Source organism: Gymnoscopelus microlampas, assembly GCF_963454915.1.
Source record: "Gymnoscopelus microlampas genome assembly, chromosome: 6".
NCBI lineage: Eukaryota > Metazoa > Chordata > Actinopteri > Myctophiformes > Myctophidae > Gymnoscopelus > Gymnoscopelus microlampas.
Genome location: NC_139943.1, coordinates 15,674,958 through 15,692,654, shown reverse-complemented (window position 1 = coordinate 15,692,654; position 17,697 = coordinate 15,674,958).

The window sequence follows — 17,697 nt, the reverse complement described above, 5'->3', positions numbered from 1 at the left end:
CCATTGAGGCATTTATAGCGGACACTCTTATCCAGAGAGATTTACAAGTGCAAAATTGGATTAAGCAGAGTGCATGAACTCTAGTCAATAAACAAGGTAAACAGTCACATCAAGTGCAGAGAGAACAATGTACTAGTGCCTCCCAGAAGCTTGCATATATAACTACAAATAACAACTAAAAGATGATGTTATGGAGACAGGGATCTACGCTCATAGAAAATACATGATTATCATAAAGCTTTAGCTCAGCTTACAGTAACCGAGGGATGCTATGCTATTCCCTCTCTTGTCAAATGACTGTCAATGTTTTATCATTGACCTTTCTCCTCCCAACATCCCACCCCAGCTCTGTGTGTGTGTGTGTGTGTGTGTGTGTGTGTGTGTGTGTGTGTGTGTGTGTGTGTGTGTGTGTGTGTGTGTGTGTGTGTGTGTGTGCACAAGTCTGTGTGAGACCTGTCTCTCCCTTTGAGCTTGTACTAATGAGTACACAATAGGTGCAGCTCCATATGGTCTGCCTTGGGTGCCACCCACGCACGCACACACCCATGCATGCAGGCAGGTGCGCGCGCGCACCTGCCACACACACACACACACACACACACACACACACACACACACACACACACACACACACACACACACACACACACACACACACACACACACACACACACACACACACACACACACACACACACACACACACACACACTATTAGTGGATGAAAGAAGTCCTTATGGACACAGTGGAGTGTTTAAAAGATAGAATAAGGGTGATAGACAGAATAGAGTGGAGAGAGAAAGAGAGGAAGACAGCGAGAGAGAGAGAATACAAAGATCAGTAACATAAAGATAAAGAGAGACAGATAGAAGCTACATTACATAAGTGTCATGTCCTCTCCCGACTGATGGAGGTATTTACATCTGTAACACGTGGGATTCAAACCTGGGTCGCCCTGCGTGGGAAACCAAACGTCTACCACTCACTCCCTGCTGGGTCAAGGGAGATAATTGTGCTTATGAGCTTCAGGTAGTACAACTTGTCAACCAGTAGGTGTCCTACCACGGTGGTTCTTAACCTTTTCAGACCACGACCCCCCAAAAGAACAATATTTGAACTGGGGACCCCCCAAAAACATTTAGTTTGACTCGGTTCCACAGATAAATATTGAGAAAATAGCAGATCTACACGCTCACAACGCCTGTACATCGGCTATTTTCAAAATGTTTCTTATACTATTTGACAATTTGGCCAATGTTTGACCAGTGTTTTTATAGTATAGTTTGTTGATTACTTTTGATGCAGTAATGGTCTTTTTCTTTTCTTTCTTATCAAAGTCCTTAAATTGTCACTTCACTGTCATCTCTGGGGGAACCCCCCCCACCCCCAAAAATCATGTGGGGACCCCGCTGGGGGTCCTGACCCACAGGTTGAGAACCACTGTCCTACCCAACACTAGGGGCTACGTTTCGTGGGGAGTAGGCAGACCACCTCCAACCTCTGCAGATGCGCTAGTTGTATTGAATTAACATACTCTGCCATACGTCCTGGTTAAAATAATGCTTTATTCATTAAACTAAGTCCCACATTGCAGCTTGGAGACCATTAAAGACATGAGAATGAGATGTGAATAAAAGAGAGAAGGAGGAACCGTGAACAAATGGAGAAGTAAAGGATCATTTGTGCCGTTTAAACAATCGCTTGACTAAAATGAAGTCATTTCTGAATAAAGTGTTGACAGCCTTCAGTGGGGGAAACAACCAGGATGCACACCACGCACATAGTCTTGGATCAAAATCTAAACAATCATCGTGTTTTCCGTTTAAAGTGAAATAATAATAATAACAAAAGTGTCTTTACATAATGTATGTACCGGTATGTCTATCTGTCAAATGTCTAAGTGTTGATAAGGTAGTGCTGCTAGCGGGCCTGAAAGAGAAATTGATAGCAATGATATTCATTTACCCATCACATGCAGTACTTGGATCTGGGGGTGTGTGTGGGGGGGGGGAGAGAGAGAGAGAGAGAGGTCCCAAACAGATAGATGACCATATTTTCAAACATACAAACTGCCATACTGGCCTATTCAAAAAATACTAGCGTGATTTCTTTTTCTGCCTGTTTTTTTCATCAGGATGGGGTCACCCAACACCTACTGTACGTACAGTTAGTGCTCAAAACAAGTATTTCTTATTTCAATCGACGTGAAAGCAGAGACAATATGGTAATGAATTCATGTTGAAAACCGGGACATTTGTGTCACAGTGTTTTTACAGCTACAGTATTAGGACTTGGGGAAAGCCCAGCATGAAACCGGGCCAATCCCCGGGCCAATCCGGGACGTCTGGTCAAGGTAACAAACAGATAAAGCCAGAGAGTGCGTCGGTGGTGTTTTTTACCATTGCGTCCACAGTGCAGAAACCAGCAGGCATTCTGCCCTCACACACTAAGTCAACACATCTGCCACGGTGGGACCTCACCCACCCCTCCCCCTACAGTACATCCCATCCCTCCCACGAGCCACCCATCTGCCACTCTCACCCCCCCCCTGCATTCTTGCTCTTCTCACACAGCCTCTTTCCCTATCTCTCTCTCCATCTCTCTTGTTGTCTCTCTATCTCCATCACTCTCTCACTTTGTGCATATGCAGTCTGAGTCATTTGCCTCTCTACTCTACCTCTCCGGCTCTCCGCTCACTCACCCCTGCCGGCTGATCGAATGGTATGTTCTTGTAATGTACAGTTAATACATGTCGGACCGTGCCATTCTGCTGAGAGAGTGAGAGAGAAAGGGGCTGGTACCATCTATTCCTCTCCTAATCCTTCCTCTGTGTGTGTTTGGAGAATGCTAAGTCAAAGTGATGCTGTGTACTCTCTCGTTCTAGGTCATAGACCCTGGACCACAATTTAATTTCAATTTCCAGGCTCACTTCACTTCAAAAGATATTTTCGTGTTAAAACAGGACGCTGTGGACTGGATTTTAACTTTGATTCTTATATCTGGTAAGGGCACTGGTTCTAAAAAACTAATTTCAGGTGTTTTGTTGGGTTTCTTTGGATCACAAAATGCCTCATTGTACTGTATGTTGCTTTTGTTTGACTTTTTGGTTGTAAGCAGTCACACACTCAATTTTAGTTGTTTTTGGGCGCATTGTAGACACTAGACGGAGATGTAATATTTAAGGTGTTTAGACACAACTCTGTACTACTGTGCATCCACTTGGATGAGTGGTTTAACATTTTATGTGCACATTAGAAAGCCACATCACATGGCATGAAGATTTGAGTAGGCACGTCCAATAATCTTAAGAGTAAAAGCTGCGTTTCTCTGGATTAAATCTGTCGCATTGAATTCAGCATTAACATTTATAATTCACAATAGGGAGACTGCACATATCGTATAGAATCAAAAATGGAGATTACCCTTTAACACTGGACAATTTAATCTGAGAAAATAATGTATTACTGTATTACTTATGTATTCTGTGTATATCCAAGAGGTCTATGGTACTTAGTCTTCACACGTTTGCTACAAATGTGCTTCACCTGCTTTGTATCATCATGTAGCTACTACAGAAATGATTATTACATGCAGAGGTTTGGCTTGCAAACTTTCTTCATTGTAACGGAAGTGATGCCGGGAATTGTTTTGAGAATTTGTTTGAACTTATGATTGAAAAGCAGAAGGTGCAATGAGTGTTTGTGTAAATTATAAGGCAGAAAATGTGAGTGCGTGCATGATCGTGGATTTTGAACACTCAAAGAGCAAAAGCTCCTACTCAGAGCAGAGGGGATGGTCTACCGGCGAGATTATGTAATCAATACGCACACGCGCTGCGCGCACACACACACACACACACACACACACACACACACACACACACACACACACACACACACACACACACACACACACACACACACACACACACACACACACACACACACACACACACACACACACACACACACACACACACACAAATTGAACACGCATCTAGCTGAATAACATCTTGCAGCTGTTTTGCTTTTGATTCATGTTGGAAGTTGACACAGTACTGCATAGAGTCAGTGGATTAACCACATGAACCCTATAAAGGTCCCTATTCCGAGGTGAGCTTTCGCTATAAATAGCTGAAAGCGATGCGTTGTGAGCTTGTGGTTCGGCTTTTTTCCTCGAGGAGATGGTGTAGACTAGAGGACAAAAAAGGAAAGGACCATGTCTAGACCCCTGGGGGACCCCAGCCAACTAAGTATATAGGGTTTAGCAATGAGTAAACAAACTACATAAAAAAGCACATTACACATAATGCATAGAGCAATTCCTTTTAAAACATGCACACATCTCCTTTGTGTTGTTGAATGGGCTGGTGTAGCATTACTAATTCTATTGACATGGTGAATGTGCTGAATGCATTATGATGCATTACGGGGTCATTGCCTGTAAAAAGGACATTTGATATGATATAATGAAATAGCCATGACCTGAAGGGAACTACACATCGATCTTCCTGTTCATATACGGTATACTGGCAGTCATATGTATTATTAGGGCAGTGAACAAAAAACTTAAAGCCCTGTAGTCTTAGAGAGCTAGACTTGAGTTACAACCGTACCTTTGATAACTTTTTTCCATCTACACCAAATCTCTTCACCAAAAATAGACGATCTACAAGCTCACAATGCGTCACAACGCTTGTAGATCTGCTATTTTTGGCTAAAGTTCTCCTCAGAAAAGGGATGCTAGGTTTCGAGTGGTTATGATAAAAAGAAAAAACATATCACATAAAGATTTGGCGGACCCCCTGTAGTAAATCTGAGGACCCTCTAGGGTCCTCAGAGTTACTTTTTTTTTCTTTTTTTCAAAAGGGCACTTCTGGTCAAGAGGGCAAAGGGCAGGTGCTCTAGCACCACCTAGAGCCTATCTGTGCACGTCCCTGGTCTGTCTGTCTCATTCCTGGTTGTGAGAGATCATTGTCAATTCAGTAACAGACAGACCAGTGCAATATATTACCGTTTGTTTCATCTGAAGAATCCCTGTTTACAATTCATGAAGCTGCACACAAAAAATATATATATCTTTGAAATAATGACGGGCATTGCATAACATTTCCAGAATCATTAGCATTTTTATGCTCTTGAAGATGAGATGGAGTGCAAAATAAGCACAGAACAGATCATGATGATGCTGCCATAGACCAACGGTGGTGCATGTTTCATCTGCTCCACTTTGATACTGTAGAAGAACCCTGTACCAAATGCGCTTGCACGTGCGTGTGCGCGTTTGAACGCTCTTACAGTACTGCCATAGATAGAAATGTGATGCATTATTAATCTGGTCTAAATGACTGCTGATGCTAGCAGTCTCTCCAGTATTCCCCTCTTCACGTACTATATATACAATATATTCTAATCTAAAAGATCAAACATTTGGTTGACTTTAGAGGCATTTCCAATGCTTTCCTGGTGAGCTAGCATCTACATCTTCATCTCACAGAACTAATTTAATGTCTTTGTTTTCCCTGACGTCTCCTCTATCCTCAAGATGTTCCATTTCCCTCTTCTAAGCATCTATTATCCCTGTAACCACTAGAACCGCCAGCATCTCTATTCTGGGGGGGCAACATTTGGCAAAAATAGCTGATCTTCAAGCTTGTAGATTGGCTTTTTGGCGAAGAGCTTTGGTTTAGACAGAAAAATCAGTACAGTTGTAATTCAGGTCCGTTTCACTAAGACTGGAGGGTTTAATCTGTTCTGTGTTTCACTGCAGACAGTAGAAACACTCTGAAAACCAACCTTTTGGCTGAGGAGGGACTAAACAGTATTTTGACTGAGTAGGCGGCCTAAACTGTATTTTAACTGAGTAGGGCCTAAACTGTATTTTAACTGAGTAGGGCCTAAACTGTATTTTAACTGAGTAGGGCCTAAACTGTATTTTAACTAAGTAGGGCCTAAACTGTATTTTAACTGAGTAGGGCCTAAACTGTGTTTTAACTGAGTAGGGCCTAAACTGTATTTTAACTGAGTAGGGCCTAAACTGTATTTATAAAGCCCTTTTTAATGTTGTTACTGTATATCGTCGCTGTCAGGTGAAAAACTTGTATGTCCGAAATTGCTATACTTTTCAGTTAATGAAAAAAACAAATAGTTAATTAGTAATACAGTACTTTGCTAGTTTTGCGCCCGACACCCTTGTACGAGTGTTGTGAATTCAGTAAGACCGTCGGTGTGGTCCTAAGAATAATGGGTGGTTAGTGACAATTCGGTTGAAGAAGTCCTCTGTGGTAAAGCTGCAGGCCCGGGAGAACAAGATGACACGAAGGCAGTATCATGCCACACAGTTCACAAAGTTTATTACACACACATCGTCGCTGTCGGGTAGAAACCTCTTATCTGTGTTTTTCTTTTCTCTGTAAATTAATGCCCTACTTGATCATACTACAGTGTCACACAAAAAGTATCCAAAATAGCAGATCGCCAAGCTCGAAACACGACACGAAGCGACGTGTTTTGAGCTTGTTGATCTGTTATTTTTGCTATTTTTTTGTTTGAATCCTGAAAAGTAACAGCTTTGGACATCCGACAGAGACGATATATAGAGTTGGACACACGACGTGAGCAGAAGATATGAGACATGAAAAGAACTAGAACGTAATAGGATAAGAATATAAGGAACATGATATTCGGAATCTAACAGATGCATCTCGTATCAATAAGGAACATTCATCATCATCTGAGAAGAACGAAGTAGGGCATTAATTTAGAAAGAAAAAATAACATACAAAGTTGAAACATGGAGACATACACAAGGTTACTACCCGACAGCAACGATACGCTCGTTTCCTGTGGAAATACATAAAATATAGTATTTATTCTGGGGTGGAAATAGAATACATCCGAGAGGCCATCATGTGACCACCAGCAGGTGTGCAGAGTATGGTTCTATTAATAGTGCTTCCTGTCCATAAGTAGCTTCATGAATGACAGACGTTGTATCAACATCAACATGCACTTTATAGGCAAAGAGAGAGAGAGAGAGAGAGAGCCGTCGAGCTGGTTCCAGAAGCACTGACTGTGTAAAAGTCTGAGAGATGCTGAATCTACATCAATTCATTAAACAAATGTTTTGTGAGACTGAAGGCGGGCCAGTCTGAGGCAGCAGAGTGGTGTGTGTGTGTGTGTGTGTGTGTGTGTGTGTGTGTGTGTGTGTGTGTGGATGAGAGGGCCTGACATCTTAAAGAGGTTTGTTGAGAGCGATCCAACTATCACTCCACGTCAAGCCTTCTTCCAAATGCTGATTACACTAAGAGTCCATTGTGAATAGCTTTCTGTACGATGGAGAGTGTGTGTGGGTGTGTTCACTGGTGGGTGGGGCACACGGAGAAAGAGAAAGGGAGAGAGAGAGAGCGAAAGGAAGAGAGAGATGGAAAACTAAAGAAAACAATCGAGAGAGAAAGAACAACATACAGTAAAGGAGATACAGGGAGATAGACACAGGGTAAAGAGCACATCCCATACTATGAATCTTTAATACACCTCTCTACAGATTCTCTCTCTCTCTCTCTCTCTCTCTCTCTCCGGTTCTCAAATTTAAGTGGGGTCCCCCAGGGGTCCTCGGGGGGGGGGGGGGTGAGCTCAAAACCCATGGCGTTGTAGACATGCTATTTCCGCTGAATGTTTTCCCCAGAATAGGGAAGCTAGAGTTCATGTGGTTAAAGGTATTTCACAACTTTGTGTGGTAGTACACAATGTGTACTGTAGTTCCCCACACACCTGGTTTATCCAGTAAAAAATAATTTGAGCTCTGCTTATGTCTGTTTTCAACCCACATACACCTTCTGAATCGTGCTCCTCTTTATTGCCCTGCAGTTTTATCCTCTTTTTTGGCATTAGATAGGCTACCAACGGCGATGCAGCAGAAGGTGGTTTGTCCGACCATTCCTGAAACTCTTGCTAGCTTGACATTTGTGTCTACAGTATACATGTATGCATCATGCAATGTGTTCATTGCTTTGATGGTTCAGGTCATTGTGTTTTGAACAGAGATGGCCCTGGTTTCAGAATGCAGAATGAGAGGGTATAAACAGTGAGGCACTCAGTTTCTCCTATAGTTCTGTCATTATGATCACTAACACTCAAGCATGAGTCAGCATGACCCGATAACTTTCAAGAAAAAAAGAAAAAGCTGTTCTGTGAGCTTGTATATCGGCTATTTCCCCCTATTTGTCGTGCGATGAAGTATATATGGCCTAAGTAGTTAAGTCAAGTCATTTCTGTGAAAGAGGCCCTGTATAGACAGCATAATCTGTCTGTTTGCTCCTCATACTGTTGTTATTCATGCTTGTATCAGCTTACCTGCAGCTATGAGATTCAAGAACGCTTTCTTACTCTGTTCATTTGTACTTTTGCAGGCCGTACAAACATTGGCCGTGAGGCTAAAGGCCTGAACTAACATACATTGTTACACATGTTCAGATATCGATGATTACTTTAGAAAGAAGGGGAAATAAAAACCTTATCAGTGGCTCTCTCGGAGGCTATGCTGATTTACAATGTTCTTCGGTATTTACAGGCCCTGGTAATGCCATATGCGATATTGAATTCTCCATCTTGTCACCACACAGCTGACTGCACGGAAAATCTGAATGCTTGGTTAGATGGATGAGGTGCCTCCAGACTGTGAGTTCTTTAATATTTAACGACTTGTGACTTACGACGGCAGCCAGGGCTTTTAACTACAGCTCCCATGGTGCACTCCATCCTTCAGGCCCAGGGACAAGCTTGATGGCCCGCAGCACCTGTAGTTCTTTTCACTGTCGGCTGCAGCAGCAGCAGCAGCATCTCTATTACCTATGTCACACTAGACTAATGCATGGGAATAGTATGTAAAGCAGGGGTCTTCAACAGGGGATCTGGGACCCCTGGGGGTCCTCAGAGGTACTACAGGTGTGGGGGGGGGGGGGGGGGTAATCCTTGTGTGATAGAATATTTGTTTTATATCAACCACTTGAACCCTAGCATTACTATTCTGACGGGAACATTAGCCAAAAACAGCAGATCTACAAGCTCACAACGCCTCGCGCTGCGAGGCGTTGTGAGCTTGTAGATCTGCTGTTTTTGGCAAAGAGGTTTGGTGTAGAGGGAAAAGTAGACCATGTAAAGAGCCATAGGTCAAGTTTACTAAGTATTGAAGGTTTAAGTGGTTAAATGTCAATGAACATGAATCCAACATACCCTGCTGTCAAACAAGTCTATGAAGCTATCTATGAAAAGGTTTTATCTGCAACACAATTTTATGCAATACGTAGTGGGGGTCCCTGCTTCATCTCTCTCTCAGCTAGGGGGACCTTGGCCTGAAAAACATTGAAGACCCTTGATGTAAAGCAGCATGACTCATGATCATTGCTAGAGCAGCAAGAATGTGTTTCTGAATATCTGTGCTTGTCTGTACTTGTAACCAAGTCCCCAAGTTTGCATCTGCCAGCAGATAGAATTGTCACTTAGTAATCAATTCCTATTTTGGGGCATGTCATTATAGTTTCAAAAGAATGTCAAACACATTTTTAAAAAGAACGCCGTGTTTTTTGTGGCCTGAGGATGGTCCTAAAGCAGGGGTCTTCAACATTGTCAGGCCAAGGACCCCCTAACTGAGAGAGAGATGAAGCAGGGACCCCCACTATATATTACATAAAATTGTGTTGCAGATTAAAGCTTTTCATAGATGTTGGATTCATATTAATGTGTATTTTCAGACATTTAACGACTTAAACCATCAATACTTAGTGAACTTTCACTCTGTACTTGGTCTGCTCTTTTTTCCCCTCTTTGCCGAAAATAGCAGATCTACAAGCTCTTTTCGGCTAAAGTTGTCCTTAGAATAGGGATGCTAGGGTTCAAGTGGTTAATGTAAAAAACAATGATCCTATCACACAGAGATTTGGCGGACCCCCTGTAGCAACTCTGAGGACCCCCTAGGGGTCCCGGACCCCCTGTTGAAGACCCCTGCCCTAAAGAAAAGGTCATGGGGTCACTCAAATGGTTTAGGGTTCATTCTCAGAGGAGAACGAAAGCACACAAAAAATGTCATGCCTTTCCTTAGAGAACAATAAACAGACCCTGAAATGAACCTGCTTGTAAGACATTCGTTCTCAATTACTTACAATATTTCAATCTCTTTTTAATCTGCTCTGAGGAAAGCTATAAGGCCGAACCGCCTTAGCGTTCTCTCAATAAAAATGAGAAACTACATCGGAGCCAGTCTTGCAGTATTTATTTTGGAGTGCCGCTTTTTCCACTTCAGTGGTTTTTGATTTGACTTGTATACATAGCTGAGCACCCACTGCCTAAACTAAGAAGGCATCCAGAGGAAGCGCACCTGTTTTTCTTTCTTACTTACAATATCAGCGTTGGAAATGGAGAGAAAACGTACATCCTACGCTAATGTTTGCTGTGCAAGTGGCTTGTTTCACCCATGGTTGCGGTACAGACTGTGAATTACTGCCATCAGGAAATTAAAGTTTTATCGAATATTCATGAAACACCTGCAGCACTTAATAGGCCGGCACATTTTGTGTGTGTGTGCTCGCTGGGCTAGCCTGCAATGCACACAGTAAAATACTCAGTGTTCATTGTAAGTCTGAGAGTGTACAAACTTAACCAAATGGACCCGTTAAGTTTGTGCACTCTCAGACTTAACCACTTAAACCCATTAGTTGTCCCCCCAGGGCTTGGTCTACACTTAATTTTTCCACTCTACACAAAATCCCTTCGCCGTGTGTGAGCTTGTGTCGTGTCGTGAGCTTGTAGATCTGCTATTATTATCAGCAAATCTTGGCACCAGAGAAGGTGCCAACATTCCTCTACTACACTGTGTCCCAATAGCTCAGTATTAAACTACTCAACCATCACATCCCGATCTGAAAAAGCATCTGTCTTAGACCATCCCGCTTCTAATTAACACACTCACGTGTATACACCCACACAATAAAAACGTGCATGCATGCATGTGTACACACACACACACACACGCAAACGCGCACACACACACACACACACACACACACACACACACACACACACACACACGCACACACACACACACACGCACACACACGCCTGCCAGGTATGCAGGATGACAGACTTAATTAAGGATCAAATAGATGGTGGGTGCAAGAAAGGAGCAGTTTGAGAGAGGGGAGGGGAGGGGAGGAGAGATAAATGAGGAAGCGGTGGAGAATAGATTAAAGGAGAAAGGAAAGGAAGAGGAGAAAGGAGCAGAATGAATGGTCTTGACATTTTCTTGTCAGGCAGTGTCTTTCATCTATCATGTTACTAAAAACACTGTCTTGTCTATAATCAGAACATCACTGTGTCATTAGGAACAAAGTACTGACAGAAGAAATAGTTTGATTACATTATATTTGGATTTGGATTCACCTTTATCTAACAGAAAGTGTGTGCTCAGGCTTTATACTGAGTTGCGTGCCAGTGTCATGCATTGATAATAAAATATCTATAAGATCACAACGCATCACGCTGCAACCAATTATAAATGGCATATCATCTTTCAGCAATAATGCTGGGCCAAGTGGTGAATTCAGTTTTCATTTTGAATGGAACATTTCCACAACTGTCTTGCCATGTCCCTCCAAACGTTAACAAAGCAACCTGGAGGAGGAATATTGATGTTTTCCGTCACACTAGTCTACTTCAAGGCTTACAAAACAAGGATTAGATTCACCTTGCTGAAACTTGCAGGCACAATGCTAGCTCTGCCATCACTTTAATGACATGATTTATTGAGAAAGAGATAGAGAGATAGACACACGCGCGCGCGCACACACACACACACACACACACACACACACACACACACACACACACACACACACACACACACACACACACACACACACACACACACACACACACACACACACACACACACACACACACACACACACACAAAGAGGGAGAGACAGACAGAAGGAGAGAGGGAGACTTAGGGACGGACAGACAGACAGACAGACAGACAGACAGACAGACAGGGAGAGAGACAGGGAGAGAGACAGGGAGAGAGAGAATGAATACTGGCCAATATTCACAGCATGGTCGTGTGCCGAATCTGAGCCAACAAGACACAGAGTAGCTGGGTGCAGATCACTGGTTTTAATTTCCTGTTGGCCATTTATCAATAACAAGCGAGCCTATCAGCATCGATAAGAAAGCTTGCAGGCTACCAATCAGCAGTCAGCTATCAGTCAAAGGGAAATGCTGAGTCACATCGCAGAATGTGTTCTTTCTTTCTTTGGTTCTTTATAGCTTTATGTTTACGATCCGAAACACTTCATTGGCAGTCAGATATTAGACAGTGTACATTGCCAAAGCTCATTAGGAAGACAAGGATAACAATGAGAGGATTCTCCTAATAATAATAATATCTGAAATTGATATAGCGCTTTTCTTTTTAGATTTTTTTGTTGGCTTTTTATGCCTTTATTTATAGGACAGTAGACTGACAGGTCTAAATGGGGTGAGAGATGGGGAGTGACACGTAGCAAAGGACGTCGGGATCGGGACTCGAACCCGCGACACGCTGTCAGGCTGGCATTGCAGCCTAGGGTGCCTGGAACGCCACGCTGTGGCCCAGGCCATATCATGCTTTTCTAAGTACCCAAAGACGCTTTACATGGGGGGGCATGAGAAAACAACAAAGAAAAAACACTAAGAAAGGGCTAAGACTAAGGAATAAAATCAATAGAAACATTGGAATGATGAGAAGGGGGGTGGAGTTAGCTGGGGAAAGCCATATTGAAGAGGTGGGTTTTGAGGGCGGTTTGGAAGGTTTGGAGGGCGGGGGCTTCTCTGAGAGTATTGGGGGAGTGCATTCCACAGGGTTGGGGCAGCAAAAGCAAAGTCGCCCCAGGTACAGTACTTGGTCCTGGGGACCTCAAGGACGTTTGCGTCACCAGACCTGAGGGAGTGGGAGGGCACATGACGTTTGAGGAGGTCAAAGAGGTACCGGGGAGCCAGATTGTTCAGTGCCATTTCTATTTCTACAATATTATTTTCACCCTCATTCATTATTTATTATATGCCATGGGTTTTGGAATTCAGTATTCACTTGTCTCATTATTAGGTGGGACTTGAGGGCTATCAATTCAATAATAAGATGTATATTGGTACCGGACTAAAGGAACAATTGTCTATTTTAGTGTTGTAATGTAGGTAGACGTTGTTATTTGTAATCCGTTTTATGTATGCTACTGAATTAAGATGATATTGTCAACAATATAATCAATTAGAATTAAGTAGAATGGTACTACAAACTGGTATAGTGTAGAAACAGTGAAGAGAATAGAGTATAGTAGGAAAACATCATATAATGATGTAGAATGAACTACAGTGGGACAGTGCATTGTAAAACCACAGAATGGCACATTGCTCTTAGCATAATGGTAATGGAGCAATGGTGCACATGAAAGACCTGAGGCGATTCTTTAAAAAAAATCAAAATCCTAAGAGTTTTTTGAAAAGAATCTAAAAACATGTTTTTTCAAGATTTTTCAAAAATAGCGGATCTACAAGCTCGTAGCGCGGCACTCGGTGCCGCGATATGAGCTTGTATATCTGCTATTTTTGAATAGCCAAAGACATCTCGAGTGACACAGATGCGTTCCAGGTCTTAATGGGTTAAGTGTACAGAGAAACACTTTGTCCGTTCACATCTTATAAACAAAGTCAAGCTTCACCTGTATGTTACATAAGTGGGGTCAGGGGACCCCCCAGGGGTCCTTGGGGATGTTTCCAGGGGGTCCCCAGCAAAAGTAGTTAATATATCACACAATCATTAGCATCACAATCATTTTAACCCCTTTATCAATGTGTTGGCTGTTCAAAAATAGCAGATGTACAAGCTCACAGCACATTACTGTGAGCTTGCACATCTGCTATTTTTGAAAATATCGAAAATGTTTGGACTTCTGGGGGTCCCTGGCATATATACACAGGGGTGCAATGCTCACTGGACGGCCTTGCACACCGTGCCGGAAGCTATTTGACCAGAAGCAGACGCAGGCACACGCATAGATTTAAAACTACTTTAAATTCGCACCTCAACAAAGTTTTCAAAGGCTCCCGACTCACACCTAGCGAATTAACATAGGAATAAGCCTAGATGCACATCAATTGTCCATTGTGAGACTTGCAGTGTAGGTGTTAAGCGACGTGCGCGTCACGTCATTGAAATAGAGTGCAAGAACATACCAAATGAGCATTGCATGCCTGTATATACATATCAAATACACATCAATTCGGGGGTCCTTGACACGAAAAAGTTTGAGAACCAATGTGGCGTGAAACATTTTCGATATTTTCAAAAATAGCAGATGTGCAAGCTCACAGTAATGTGCTGTGAGCTTGTACATCTGCTATTTTTGAACAGCCAACAAATTTGATAAAGTGGTTAAAATGATTGTGATGTTAGCCTACATCTTAAAGTCATACTATGTAACTTTTCAATTAAGCAAAAGTCATTATTTTTATATAGTCCTGCCCCCGACACTCGTGCCACAATGACGTAGGCATCGGAAATGTCTAGAAAAGGTATTCATTTATGTATTTTAAAGTGACATTGTTAATGGTTCCACATATGTTTTAATTGGTCATGACCACAGTATGTCTCTCTTTCTACACTTTTTTTGTTCCCCATTTCACAACATTCTTTTCTTCACCTTCATTCTTTCTTTCGATTCCTCTCTGCATTGGTTAAGGGCATGGCCATTTTGTCTATTAGTTTTGAAAATATAGAGCATCAGGGGAAACACTGATCTCTCACACACACACACACACACACACACACACACACACACACACACACACACACACACACACACACACACACACACACACACACACACACACACACACACACACACACACACACACACACACACACACACACACACACACACACACACACACACACACACACACACACACACGCGTACGTACGTGTGTTGTCAGTCAGAGTGGTTGGAGTTTTAATCCGAGAGATCTGGGATTAGTGGCACAGAGTGAGGTTTTGAACACAACAACAAATGACATACATGCACACACTGTCTGTACCGGAAAAATAATAATAGAAATATTTCAGTGTATTTGTACACAGTTTGCTGGCAAAGGGTAAATAAATAATCGAGAGGTAGTTTCGCGTAGACAGACGACCACAAGATCTGCATGCCTATACTGATATATCTGGCCAAATCTAAATGTGTGGGTCCACAGCCCATTTGTGGGCTGTGGACTAATTTTTATGGGTCGTGAGTAAATATATAGTAGATTGTTTTTGTAAAGATTGTTTTGTAAAAAATATATTTTCAGATGGGGGTCCGCAGCCAAATACATAATTTTGGAGGTCGTTGACATGAAAAAGTTTGAGAACCACTGATATAACAACATATGTTTTTCAGAAAACTGTTTTAGAAGACATTTTGTAGAATTGGAGGCCTTAAAAGGGTTCAACACAAATCCTTACTCGAAATGGAAAACTGTTTCTGTGGTCAGACCTGTTTAAGATTCACAACGAGCAAAGCAGAACAAGCCACAGTGCAAAAAGGAGACTGGAGTGATACTAAAGTATTGAACAGTGCAGTTTAAGTAGAGGTTGCTTTCACTCAAGCATAAAGAGTAAAATCCTGGTCATGGTTTGGTTATTAAAAAATAGCAGATATACAAGCTCATAGCGCGGCACAGAGTGCTATGAGCTTGCATATCCGCTATTTTTGAATAGCCAAAGACATTTCTAAATGACAGAGATGCGTTCCCGGTCTTTATGGATTAATACAGGATTTTACTCTTTATGCTTGAGTGAAAGCAACCTCTACTTTTCGAATAGCCCAAGGAAATCTAAAATAACACAGATGCGTTCCCGGATTGAATGGGTTAATTTAAGTGCGACAAATGGAATGGGGTCCATTTGCTTCCATTTGTACACTCTTTACTCGTTAGGTTAGGCCATGGACCCCCTTTTAATACATTCTCTTTGTTATCTCAGGGACCCAAATCCACACTGTAAAATCCTTAGTGTTTGTCTCATACAAATAGATTTTTTCTACAGTAACTAATCAATGGTTTAGCTGGCGGCCCCCTGTAACTCCGTCAAGGACCCCAGGGGACTGTGAGGGAAATGTAAACCTTGGTATTCATTTATAACTATTTAAAAATATATTCTATTTAAAACTTTACAAGAATAGGCCAAAAGGACAGACTAGCGGTGGGCTCACATCCAGACACAATCCAGATTGTGTCTGGCGCAGGGGAGTGTTCCCACATCTAGATAGGATTTGGTTTTGGTCAATTGATTAACCACTCGAACCCCAGCATCCATAGTCTTGGGGGAACATTAGCCAAAAACAGTCGATCTACAAGCTCACAACGCATCGTGCTGCGACGCGTTGTGAGCTTGTAGATCGGCCATTTTTGGCGCAGAGATTTGGTGTAGACTGGGGGAAAAGGCTGTATAAATGCGTCCCCCCATTTCTTGACTGTCTTAAACCAATGGTGCCAAAAGTAATGCTTCTCCATGTAGCGTTAGCTTAAAAGTCTGAGCTTCAGTAAGTAACACAGGGCATAATTAAACAAAATTCTCATTTGAAAAAGGCTGTTAGTCGATGTAGCAGGCTAGACCTAATTATAGAACGTGTTCCATTTCCTAAAAGGCTCTTTGGTGAGAAATGGTTACTCTGGAGAGAAGCATTAGCAGTCTGGTACTGTCGCAGGGTTGACTTGATCCAGACACACTTCTGACTGTAATAGCTGATTACGGAAGAGAATCTTGACATAATGACCTTATCACATCCATACATGAGGTGAATCTGTACCACTGGATTAGTGTGTGTGTGTGTGTGTGTGTGTGTGTGTGTGTGTGTGTGTGTGTGTGTGTGTGTGTGTGTGTGTGTGTGTGTGTGTGTGTGTGTGTGTGTGTGTGTGTGTGTGTGTGTGTGTGTGTGTGTGTGTGTGTGTGTGTGTTATACATACAGCATCATGTCAGTTTGCACAGCTGTGGATTTAAATTAATGAATTTCTTGGTCAAAGATACACTAAACTTTAAGGTGTGGGAGGCAGGAGGCAGCAGGCTACTAAATGTGATATAGTAAGGTACGGGAAATGTATTTATGAAACACCTTTCAGAACAAATGTTACAAGAACTTCACATAGAGCAACGATAAAGATACGTTACAAACACAGCAGCAAAAACAGTGCATAGAAATAAACAATACATAGAAATAAACAATATTGCAAACCAAAATGTTTGCGAAACAAGCTTTTTAAAGCTTGTTCGACTGACTGCCATAAAACCCTCAACTGTATGGCACCACCTTCTGAGACTTCTACTCTCTTTGTTTACACGATTGAAGACAATTATTCCACTAGAGAGAAAGAAAGAAAGAAAGAAAGACAGACAGACAGAAGCAAGTACAGTATATCAACATTATGTTATCTATTCTATTCTATTCCACTTCCCCCTTGTTTATGTGTATGTGACACACAAGAGAGAGATAGAACTTGTCATCATGAAAGATCTGTCAAATAGCAGGAGAGCCACTGAGTGGAAATGGACTGTTTTATGGGCAGTTTGTGTGTGTGAGAGATGAGAGAGCGAGAGAGAGAGAGAGAGAGAGAGAGAGAGAGAGAGAGC